Source organism: Amblyomma americanum, chromosome 5, assembly GCF_052857255.1.
Source record: "Amblyomma americanum isolate KBUSLIRL-KWMA chromosome 5, ASM5285725v1, whole genome shotgun sequence".
Taxonomy (NCBI): Eukaryota; Metazoa; Arthropoda; class Arachnida; order Ixodida; family Ixodidae; genus Amblyomma; species Amblyomma americanum.
Window position 1 is genome coordinate 134,094,315 of NC_135501.1, and position 12,134 is coordinate 134,106,448.

Here is a 12,134-nt window from a genome sequence, read left to right on the forward strand (position 1 = left end):
TATACGTCCACGTGCGATTTATACCGAAAATCAGTTGAAGAACGAAAGGTAACCACTTTAATTTCCTTTCAGTCCATCGAAAGCACCGAGATTGCAAATTCTATTGTAATACAGTAGGTGGTCGAGCGTCCGGCTGACTAGACTGCGTCGCTGGTATGCGGTCACATTTAAAGTTTGCTTTTATGAATTTTAACAACCCAAAGCGCCTCAAACTATGCAGGACGCCGTAGTGGAAGGCTGCGGATAATTTTCCACCGTATGAGGCTGTACACCGAAGAGTACTTTTGCTCTACCTTCTCGCCTCCATAGAAATGTGCCCGCCGTAGTCGTTATCAAAAATGCGTCATTCAGGTGAGCAAACCAGAGACATCACTACTTAGTCACTGTGGTGGCTGCCGCTGTTGAAAGTGTAGGTGATTTTTCTTTGATGTAAACCCCGATCTTTGCCTCTCATCTCTGGAAGAGCAATACACAGATGTAGAGCTTGTGCGCCTTCCATAACAAAACCTTTCTTATAAGACTTCCTTTCTTGCATCAAGTCTAGAATGAAGCTCCTTACCGTTGGTGTCCTGGTGAATATTTTTCTTACTGGCGTCACCTCACGTGAGTATATCTAGTTTTCTGCTGTTGACTTATTGCTGACTTTTAATTTCCAACAGGGTTTATGAAGTCATTATGCAACGCTTCCTTGCACTGATGTCCTTGCATGATTTCTTTTCTATACGCACATTATACCTGGATTTCATTTCATTTCTTCAGTGCCTGTCTATACAGGTGAATTTAGTGCAGAGGGCAAGAAACATCAGTCATTACGAGACCACAAGCGCTTCTTGGCATTTAAAAACATTACTTTCAAAACAAGCAATTTCCCAGATACTTAAAAGAGCATGAGTTATGTTTAAGGCAAAAAAAGACGAAGAAAAAATTGAGCCGACCACAGCGCTTACATTATCAACGTTTGCTTTCCAGATATCCAGCTTCATCATATTTGGTGCGTAGACACATTGCTGATGGAACCGTTCTTTCTCTTATTGTTGCCAATTTGAAACATCGTATATAGGCACAAGATGGTCCAGTAGTCCAATAGCTACCTCCGTCAAGCCGCTTTCAACCTTGTCGATCATATGGCGATAACACGTCGTGCTTCATATCCTTCAAAAAATATCCAGCATTCATTGCATGTAAAAGGTCAATATAGCCGGTGTTTCAGGCACTCTGTTTTTGAATTTTTAAATATAGGTTAGTTGAGTCAAAATAGCACTTTTTTTCCGGCATAGCGTTGTCAGGGGGATAGCCCGGCAGAACATAGCTAAGACTTGCTAACTAGTAGGCTGGTTAACTAATACTGAATAGTTCTTTCAACTATTGCTTTTAGTCCCCTAATTTGTTGAGAGGCATGTAGGCCATCACAAGTCATATCCGTGTCAGTATTTATAATTTCTAAATTGCAGTTATCTTCAGTGCTGAGACCCGAAAATTCGGCCTAAAGTGGGCCAATGGGCCAAAATATGCGCTCTGTCGAAAATCATGCCGGCAAAGGAAATCCTCCAATGCACGGCACTCGTTGGAATGGACAAAAATTGTTGAGCCAGAGAGGTAAGGGTAACTGCGTTTTCGAACTTCTGAAAACGGCTACGGATAATACTTAGGGTGGGGTGCGCACCTGTCGATAAACAATAAAAATAACAGTATAAGTTGAATAGCGAACTATTGAATATTAGTTAATGATCGTACTAGTTTTCACTCCCTGTTATATTAAGATGTGCTACACTGCTTGCAATGTTATGCCGAAAAAAGCGCTCTTCTAACAGAAGAAAACATTTTCAAATATTTCCAGAACATTTTAAGTGAAACACCCGGAATAGAAAGCCATTAACAGAGAGCGTAAAATTTAAATTCTTGCATTAAACTTTTGCAGAAGAGCCGGAGTGCCCTCTAGTGAACTGTGTGGCTGGATCTAAGGTGGGATGCCTGCTCACAGAGGAGAAATGCCATTGTTTCTGCGGTGAGGGAATGCTGCTCATTCTTCGTATCGCTTCACTTGCGCATTGCAGCTCTAGCAGAGCATGTAAAGATAGGGGCATGCAACACAAGGTCTTGTTCTACCACTGCGGAATGCAACTTATGAAGCATCAGCTTCGTGAAGCTAAGTGCAACGGCACAGCATGAATTCTGCTGTTTTTATTTGCATGATTGCTCGCGAGAAAAGAATTTTCAGTTTCTTTTTTCTTTATTATAATAAGCCGGGAAAAAGCGCTGTGCGATCACGTACAAAACGAAGTGTTCTTTGGCAGTTTTATTTATATATTTGCTGTCTAGAACACTTGCGTCTGTCGCCTTAGCTGCCTTTCTTTTAAATTTTTGTTCTTGGAGCTAATTTGGCCTTCAATCTATATTAATGTTCCTTTCGAGTGTGTATGTCTGGGTTGCTGCGCTTGCTTGCAAGCAAGTCTCAGTAACGGAAACTGTGCTAATAGATTTTTTCCTACCCAGTTCCTGGAGAACCCTGCGAATTTTTGCGCGAGACTTTTTCGCGCGAGTGCCAAGCCCCAGAAACGCTGCAGTGCTCTACTGAGGCGATCACTTGCAAGTGCCGCTGCGGTACGTACTGGTTTATCTTTTATTGTTTTCTGTTTCTCATTTAAGGAGGTAGACGACATCGGTATTTTCTCCCGGGTGTGTAACTACCACTCCAGATACTCAACATCTCCACCCATATTAGCAAAAGGAAGAAAAGTTGTCGTGTGGTTTGCCTCTAGTTCCATTCACTCTAAAGTCATAACTGTTAAAACCTAGGTAATCGATTAACTCTCTTTTGAGGCTGAGGACTCGAAATTCACATTTTTCAAGCTTACTTTCTCAACGCACAAGCTGATGCTAACGCGAGGTATAACTAAGTCCATCTTAGGTAGGCACACTACTTGAATCAACCTGAAATGTTTTCAATACTTTCCGCTTTGCATGCACATATAGAAACCGCTAACCGATACACCCCGTTACATTTTCTGTCTAACTTGCGCGTTATTGCTGAATTTCCAGGAAATCCGTGATGCCGGCAGCCCCACTACAAAGAAGACGAGAGGATTACTCAAATTTATGGCGACGTCCTAAAACAAGAGTCTTCGCTTCCCTCTGCTCAAAATATTATTAGCTGAATAAAAATTCTCAATTCTGCAAATCTGTCACGTGTTATGGCTTCCATAGTCCCAAAAATTTTGTGCCTAATGTTAAGTCTGAGTCAAACTGAGTTTACTCAGCGAGAAAAGAAAAGGCGACTTTGTATGCTAAGTATACTTCTCAACGGAGATCGGAGTGGACGTCTAACGTTTTTAAAACGCCATTTTGCATAGCCAGCGACAAAATCAATGGCATGGCGCGTTGGCGACAGCATGCAATTTCTTTATGCACTGCTTTTTTTTTTAGTTGGACCTGTATGATTCACTCCCAGAGAATTGGCCTCCAGATCTGTCTCTCTCGGCAATATGAAAATTCGGTGCTAAAATATTCTTTCTTATTCAGTATACAGTTATAAAAATGTTTCTCTGAGATTGTTTATTTCGATACCATGTTGGTGTCTATTCTTCCAAAAAAATTACACTGAACACGTTTTCTCCCACGAAATTTATGCTGAAGAGATGAGCATTTTACTCAAAGCTAGGATTAGCGTCAAAATAACAATAAGGTGGCGCTAACGTAGCCACCTTGCAAGATAGCTGAAAGCAATTTTATTGCTGAGCTTTGCTATGAAATTTCACTAAAAACACTATGTAATGAAGCAATGCCGGTCCATTTAGGTTTCAGCCGCGTCTTTCAAAAAGTACATGGAGAAGATAACTGTGCGATAATATTTACTCCACGTGTTTCGCGAGTGTGCACGAACATGTACATCGCTTACCCTTTGCGTGTACAGCGCTCTCCTTCACGGCTGTGGGCTTCCAATGCTAAAGTACACCCGCCGGTCCCAGTAGGAAGCCGATAGCAGAAGCGAGCGTAGGTAATGTTAGTGCGCGCTTTTGACTCGTGGCGCACGTCTCTGGAATATGCACTGAATAAATGATGGCTTTTCCAACCGAAGTGCCGGATGAGGCGGAATAGCTTGAAAACTCATAATTTCTAATAAAGTTGCATTTCTTTCGGATGGTTATAAGCGTGTAGAACCTTTTCGATAAATAATAATAATTGGTTTTTGGGGAAAGGAAATGGCGCAGTATCTGTCTCATATATCGTTGGACACCTGAACCGCGCCGTATGGGAAGGGATAAGGGAGGGAGTGAAAGAAGAAAGGAAGAGAGAGGTGCCGTAGTGGAGGGCTCCGGAATAATTTCGACCACCTGGGGATCTTTAACGTGCACTGACATCGCACAGCACACGGGCGCCTTAGCGTTTTCGATAGTGCAAGGAACAGGAAAATGAGAACGATGACACGAGAACAGAGAACTTGGAGTAGCAGCCACACTCTGTGTGGGTAGCACAATCGCCTCCTCACCTTTCAAACGAAGGGGAGAGGCCAATGGCGAAAGGAAGGAAAAGAATACATTTTCAAATAAAAGCTCATTGGGCTCGAAGATGTTTTTTCAACCTCAAAGACCGCGGAGCAAAAGGGCGACACGAAACATGATGCATAGGCTTGAAATGTTGTCTCATTTGTGTCTGTCTTGTGCTGCGTTTAGAACTGCACTCTTTAAAAAGAAGATATTCAACGTTGTGGCTTTTGAGCATGCGTGCCTGGGCTGCAGCCGTTCTATCATGCGCCTGAGCATTATGGATGTTCGCCCAGCATGATGACTACAATATGGCGCTTGCATGATTTAGGGTTCGTATTAGTATTTACGTTTGCCAGCATCGCATGCCTGGTGCAAAAATGAACATGTCAAGTTGTTTAAATATACGTGAAATGTTTCCGTACTCATGTCAGAGAAACAAATTATGAGAGCAATATTTTTGCCAGTTCTTTGCTTTGCCTCCTCTACGCATAACAGGGCGGATTTAGGCATACAGGCCTTGGATGACCTGCCAAACCGCTGCCAGCCGGCTGTAATTCATATGCGTACAGTCTGGATTGAAAGTAACTGGTTAGAGATGGTACAAGTGCAAGAGCGCCATACGTTAGACGCGTGCAGTGAACAACGCCAGATGTCACATACAGGGGATGGTCGGAGTGAGGCTCCAGCTACGCATGTAACGTCACGTCGGATGTATGGAAGGTAGGTGCCTCATCTCACTGGGGTTGGGGGAGGAGCGGCGAAGAGCGAGAATAGCCAGCTTGTTACAGTGCCGATATGCTGGGTTAATAGCTAATCTTTGACAACCATTTGCTGTTATAGGGAAGACACATTGAGATGGCCCCGTCAATTTACCTCTACATTTAGAAGACCAGGTGTGTGTTCAGGTGTGCAAAGCATGTTATCTTAGAACGCTCTTTTTTTCGGTGGTTACTTGGGAACCTTCTGGCGCTTGTTCCTAGTCAGTCTGAACATCGTAATGTACAAAGATTACGTGAAGTGGCTTTGTCGAAGAAATCTACTTTCTTTGCATCCAGAACCCATCATTTGTTTTTTAGTGTTGGGCATCGCAATTAATACACTCAGAACTATACTGCATGTTTCGATTCCATGCTTCTGGAAGCGCGACAGTGAAATAAAGTTTAATGTGTAATAATGGGCTCTGGACACTTTTGGGCTCTAGTGGCACAATGTGTACACTCTTGCGTTTGCGCGTTCAAAAGTTGTCAACCATAACTACCGATCATGCACTCTAGCGTGGCAGAATACGTATTCAAAAAAACAATGTAATTGAATGAGATAAAATCGCTTCATATTGGGAGCTTAGTGTGTCGCCGCAACCGGATCCCTTAGCTCCCCGGAACGGTCTCGCCCGTTCCAGCCCACCCTTATTGCTGCCGCGCTAAGCTGCGGTCCTGTAGTTAACATGTCGCCTGACCACGCACCCGTGCCTCCCATGTATGCCGAATCTGTCACACGACAACCGCGGGCGCAGGCCTATGCCTACGTTCCTACAGCCGTGCCTGCGCATGTTACTTCCCGACTCCGCTCCACGCTCGCTACCAAAAATCCTTGCCGCACTAAGCTGACAACAGACCGATTTGCTATGCCTTTGGTCTTCCAGACCATGTCGCGTGCCTCTGTCGACGTACTCTGCATGCGCGTGTGCACCCTCTGCTGGTGTACCCCGATATAGACCGCACCTTTCGCCCACTTTTCGGACCTCAGGGGACACCTCCTCACCTCGCCCTCTGTCGACAGCCCTACGTTTCCCACCACTCGCCTTCCCCTCGCCGCCGCTCATTGTCACCCATGAGGCGTCGCAGCGTCCCCACCGATTAGGAAAACTAGCAGCCGCAGTTCCTGGGGAACGAACTACGCACTCATCGCCCTGCTTAAGTCCTCGCCTTTCTCCTCCGAATGTTCGTGATGTGTTTGTAGACAGTGTCAAGACATTTGCGCTTGTGGACACTGGTGTCACCGTTTTTGTAATTCACGAAAACTTCTGGCGCTCGCTTCGCTAAGTTACCACCCCATCTTCTGGACTCTCACTCTGTACAGCCCGCGCCGAGCCCGTTCATCCTTCTGCCGCTTGTTCCGCACCCGTCGTCATCACCAATGTTTTATATGTTGTCGAATTTTTCGTCCTCCGTGAAATCTCCGGTGACGTCATCCTTGGCTGGGTTTTTCTATCCCGCCACAGTGCCTTCATTGACTGCCCTCGTGCGCACGTCGTCTTCTCTCCGCCCTGAGGTGCGCCCTTCGACGAGCCTCCGATTCGCCGTCCTGCTAAGCTTGTTGTCGCTGAGGACACTGACATTCCCCCTGACAGTGCCGTGCTCGTCTCTGTTTGCGCAACCTCTGTTTCTGACGCCACGTTTACTTCGCGCCTTCCCCCGTCCTTGCCTCTCGCCGACACCTCTCTTTTCCCTTCGCCGTTATGACATTTACCAGGGTGCTGTCGCAATCCTCGTCCCTAACTCCGCGCTCTCACTGTTCCGTGGCAAGTGCCTCGGCAATTTTGAAACCGCTGACTTGGTCTCTTCCTTGGACACTGATGTGACCTCCTCCACTGCCGACGTCGCTGCCCTCACCCCATGTGGCGCTATTCCCGATCACGCTCTCGTCGGACATTTTGACCGTTCCATTGACCGCGTCCTCGACACGGCTGACCACGCGCAGCTCCTTGCCCTGCTCAACCAGTTTCGCTCATTGTTTTACTACCAGTCCACATTTTTGGGCCGTGCGACCACTGTCGAGCACTACACTGACACCGACACCCATGATCCTCTCCGTCAGAGCCCCTACCGTGTGTCGCCTCCTGAGCGCCGCGCCGTAACTGAGCAAGTTGACGACATGCTACAACGCGGTATTATTGAACCATCCACCAGCACATGATCATCCCCAGTCATCCTGATGAGAAAGATGGCTCGATATTATTTTGCGTTGGCTACCGCCAACTTAACAAAATTACACGAAAAGACGTCTACCCGGTACACGTATTGACACGGGGTCCCTAAAGCTGCAACACGGGGGTTAGCACACTTTGAGAGCAGTTTTGGAACATGATCTAGGTGTGATTTTAACTGGTGTGCATGAATAAGTACACCGCTTACTCTGTGCCTTTACGGGCAGTGTACACCATTATTACGGCTGCACGACTTCACTCAGAAACCGATATCCGCTGGTGTGAGCATGAAGCCTGAGAGAAACGAACGGAGGCTTTCCTAGTGGGCGATTTTTCTAGCAGAAGTCATTATAATGAGTCAGGGTTAAGGCCACAGCTCAGGCGAAAATAGGGCGTCGTCCTCATTGTCGTTTTGAGCGAAAACTCTACGGAGAAACTACTTAGGTTGGTCACCTAAGTCATGTTATTTTGTGACGTCATCAACACCTATGCATCATATTGTGGGCAGACTGCCCACCTTGGCAGGTGGCAGTTCAATTAACGATTGATCGCAGGAGGCTGCCCGAGAAGAGCAAAAGTCTTACACGCACCACCGGTGGCAGCACCTGCCATCGAAAGGGCCGAGGCGCAACTCTTATTCGCTGCACCCCTGCGCTAGTACTGGTATCAGGCCTCCCAGGAATATTATATGAAGTCGACAATGACAAATGTCGCATACATGGGCATTAGCCTATTAACACTATGGTGTCATACACTTAAAGCGGAGCTTAAGTGCCCGCTGAAATTTTTTTTGTGGTGCAGCTTGTTCCCCGAGTACTTATTGCATAATAGGGGACCCTATCACTCGACGCATCGACCACAAGCATAAGTGTTTGGAAAATTTAACCATAACCCGCTCGCCAGTTTTCTTCATGCTCATTTTTTTCTTGCTGCAAAATAAATATGGTCTAGCATCGATACCAACGACGGTGAATCGCTTGCGCCGCCCGTCGGAAGCTCGTGCTGGAGAACTGCCGCTTGTGTCCCGGTATCTCGCTTCGCTAGTTCTTAGATTACTTGTGCTAGGGTCTTCGTCGCCGGCGCTTTCAGTGCCAATAAACCACTCTACACTTGGTGGAAGTTGCTACGTCCGCCTTTACACCATGACCGTGGAGCTCCGCAGCCGCACAAGCCCGATGTCAACTACCGAGGCCATTCAATAGCCCGCGGCCCGTCGCAGCCAGTCGCCTGCTCCGGTGCCGTCCGGCGGCGGGACCCCGCTCTTTTCAGAAGCCACAGCGGCCAGGATTAGGAAGATTGGCTATAATTGTTCGAACGGCTCACCAATGTTATATTCTACCTGAGGAATGTTGCGAACGTGTGGTTCTGAGACCACGATGCCGGCATTCCCACCTGGGTCGTTCTAAAAAGCACATTTGCGGCGGTTTTTGGCCGTCCCGCCGTGCGGAAACTGCGCGCTGAGCAAAGCCTGGGCGTCCGAGCTCAGCACACGGACGACACCTTCCCTGGCTACATTGAAGATGTAGTTTCCCTCTGCAAGCGTGTTGATCGGGCTATGCCGTAGGCTGACATGATAAACACATCATGAAAGATATCGACGACTACGCTTTTCAAATGTTTTTGGCGAAGAGTCCCACAAACGTTGCGTCAGTGTATACCCTTTGCCAAAGTTTCGACGAGCTGCGCAAGCGACGTCATTGCGCTCATCGCCCAACAAACCCCGCGTTGTGGCTGACTTCCCTAAACCGATTTTCACAAAAAAGGTGCTCCGATTTGCGGGTCTCTGCTGCTATTTGCGGCGCTTTGTCCCCAATTTTGCCTCAATTGTCGCGCCCCTTACGAAACTCCTTAATGGTCCCGCCGACCTGTCTACGTGGGACCCTGCCTGCGATAAAGCTTTTGCTATCCTCCATAGTCTTCTAACTTCACCACCTATCCTCCACCTCTACGATCCCAGTGTCCCAACTGAGGTGCACTCCGACGCAAGTGGAAACGGCCTTGGTGCTGTCCTTGCGCAGCGCAAGCCCGAATTCGCTGAATACGTCGTTGCGTACGCCGTTCTCTAACGAAAGCTGGGTCGAACTACGCCGTGACAAAAAAGGAGTGTCTCGCTGTAGTGTGGGCTATAACAAAATTTCGCGCATACTTATATGGCCACCCGTTCACCGTCGTTACTTATCACCACGCCTTTTGCTGGTTGGCCTCATTCAAATATTCCTCACGGCGCATTGAGAACTGGGCCCTCCGTCTTCTGGAATTCGATATTACCGTAGTTTACCGGTCGGGCGGCAAGCACTCCGACGCCGACGCCTTGTCACGCTCACCACTGCCCTCTCCTGCACCCACCTCTCCGATATCTGATTCCCTACACAAAGGGCTTACTACTAGAGACATGCCCGTTTAAAAACACCAGAATCAATATATTTCATCTTTGCTCGACGTTCTTCGTGCACACGACGGCCTCCTTCCCTCGAGCCCTTCGTCACCAAGCTTCCCATTTTGCCTTCCGCGACGATCTTGCGTACCGCCGCAGCTATCGTCCGGACGGCCGAAAGTGTCTTCTCATAATCCGCCGACATCTCCGGCCTAAGATTTGCGCATACCACCATGCCGACCCACAGAGCCCTCACGGTGGCTCTCGGAAAACCTACGATTGCGACTACGGCAGATGCACTATTTGCGGGGCATGTACAACTTCGTTCGTCGCTATGTTCCCTCCTGCAATGCCTGTCAGAGCGGAAGTCGACAGATCGCCCCTTGCCTGCCCCGTTACATTACCGTGTGCCCGGCTCGCTTTTTCGGTCGTGTGGGCATCGACCAATATGGGTCGCTTTCCTTCACGACAGCCGGCAATCGATGGATCACAGTCGCCGTGGACCACCTCACTCGGTAAGCAGACACTGTTCACTCAAGCAGACACGGCTACTGCTCAAGACGTCGCCTTCTTTCTTCTTCATCACTTCGTCCTGCGTCACGGCGCTTCTCGAGAAATTCTCAGTGACCGCGGCAGTGTTTTGTTGTCTGAAGTTGTTCAGGAGCTTCGCGATGAGTGCCACAAAGTGCACCGTTTCATTACTGCTTATCACCCCCGAAGCAACGGCCTCACCGAATGATTCAGCCGGGCTCTTGGAGACATGATCGCCATATGCCTTCGATCCGACAGGTCTAATTGGGATCAGGTTGTTCCGTTCGTAATCTAGGCATATAACACCGCATCTCAAGCAACCACCAGCTTTTTCCCATTCTTTCTTTTATTCGGGGAGACCCTTCCTGCCTGCTGGATACAATCCTTCCCTACAACCCCGACAGCTCGGAACATACTTCCCTTGCTGACATTACCTGCCATGCTGAGCAGTGCCGCCAGTTGGCTCGCTCCTTCACCACAGAACATCCGGGCCTCATCAAACATTAGTCGGATCAAGACACGCCCGCTGTTCACTTCTCCACTGGCTCATTGGTCTGGCTCTCTATTACGGCTGCGTCCAAATTTTCGGCCAAGTATATCGGCCCTTACCGCATCTTACAGCGTACGTCACCTGTGAACTACATCATCGAACCGGTGACACCTTCTTTGGACCATTGCCGCCATGGCCGCGACGTCGTTCACGTCAGCCGCTTGAAGGCCTTTAACAGTCCCCTCGTCGTATTCTTGCGTTGAGTCGGTAGGATGGCTCCCTCTTGCCGCCAGCGTAGTTGGAAGGAAGAAGATCACCCAGCACCGACGTCAGCAACGACGACACGCTTGCGGCGCCCGTCGGATGCTCGTGCTGGGGAGCTTCTGCTTGCGTCCCAGTCTCTTGCCTCGCTGGTTCGTTGGTTACTTGAGCTAGGTCCTTCGTCGCCGGCGCTTTCAGTGCCAACAAACCACCCTACAACCGTTTCAGTTTTAAGCTGAGCCGTATGCTAGAAACTGTAAGAGCGAATAACTTGTTCTCTTACCATAAGCATGTATTAGCCACTTTGTAGACAGAGCAAGGAGGAGGATAATGAGGAAGAAATTGCAAGAATGAGCCTGGAGATACACTCACTGCTCATTTCTTCTCAGAACAGGAAGAAGAAAAACAGGAATGGGCTCACTGAGTGGGGGGCAGCTGAAGACATCCGTGAAGGAAGGAATGAAGGAGGCGAAGGAAAATTATGTAAGTGGGAACGAAATAACGAAAGCTGGCAACAGAGAAAGAAGGAAGAAATACTAAAAGAAGGATGGAAAGATAGAAAGGAAGAAAGAAGGAAGAAAAAAGAAGGACAGAAAAAGAAAAGAAAAAAGGAGGAAGAAATAAATAAAGAAATAAAAAGGAAGAAAGAAATAAGCAAAGAAAAAGGGCACGAAGGATATACACGGCGTAATGGCCTACTTATTCAGTTTCGATTTCTTAAGAGTTCAGTTAAAAACGCGTTCACTTTTTGAAACAACAAAAATGTGACCGGTTCGTGCTATGTCTATCTTACTATTGCGATGTCTAACTTTTCTATGTGGTTATCAAGAACGCAGTTGTCGTAAACGGACATGCTGTGGTTTTCAAGCACACGTGCTAGGGTTCGCCGTGATGCAATGCACTCCGCACCTGTCCATTATTGATGTCCTTGTGGACCCGAGAGTGCAATCAGGTGCTTCAGTGACTTTTGGGTCACATGAGCGTTCATTGCCGCCAGCTGAGCTACCTAGTGCAAGCGATTACGGCTTTCTAACGTCCTCGCGAAAATAAGCGAGCGGCGTTTCGCAC

At 47.9% G+C, this 12,134-nt stretch overlaps 2 long non-coding RNA genes across 5 annotated transcripts in view; both read left to right on the forward strand.

Annotated features, from left to right (window-relative positions):
- LOC144132694 (uncharacterized) overlaps positions 1–12,134 on the forward strand; it is a 288,454-nt gene that overhangs the window by 238,611 nt on the left and 37,709 nt on the right. The window lies entirely within an intron of this gene.
- LOC144135046 (uncharacterized) lies at positions 504–3,180 on the forward strand. The gene is made up of 4 exons (XR_013315355.1): positions 504–603; positions 1,919–2,005; positions 2,494–2,601; positions 3,040–3,180. It is a non-coding gene; the product is annotated as an uncharacterized LOC144135046 (long non-coding RNA).